This window comes from Penaeus monodon, chromosome 29 (assembly GCF_015228065.2).
Source record: "Penaeus monodon isolate SGIC_2016 chromosome 29, NSTDA_Pmon_1, whole genome shotgun sequence".
Taxonomy (NCBI): domain Eukaryota; kingdom Metazoa; phylum Arthropoda; class Malacostraca; order Decapoda; family Penaeidae; genus Penaeus; species Penaeus monodon.
In genome coordinates, this window is record NC_051414.1 from 12,687,201 (window position 1) to 12,687,687 (window position 487).

The following is a 487-nucleotide window of genomic DNA, read 5'->3' on the forward strand; positions in this document are numbered from 1 at the left end:
GAGCACAGGAACGAAAAATATGTGTCGACTGATATTTAAATATAGATTAAGATAAACATACACAGCTGTACATTTAGATCTTACTCGGTAGGTATGCGATATCTATTGATGCAAGTATGTATATTATGTGCTTAAAGAGAAGTAGAAATGTGGGAGCGAAGATATATAAACAATTTACATACATCTTGTAAATAGCCTCATAGGTACGCAGGTACAATAAAACAGGAAAACTAGTATACCGGATTCACCAATTCCACTGATATAAGGATCAGGAAAGAGTAACATAAAATACCACAGGGAAGCGTTGTTGTGAATCGGCGTTGCGTGGCAGTGTGGGAGCAAGTTATGCTGCGCTGTTGATGGTGGAGGCGAGGGCGTCCTGCTAGTCTGGAGATGACGGCCCTGCGACCCCGTCAACCTGGCGGGTGTTGGGGCACCTCAGCGCCAACACCCTTGTTGTCTTCAGAATGCAAGCACGTGCTCCAAC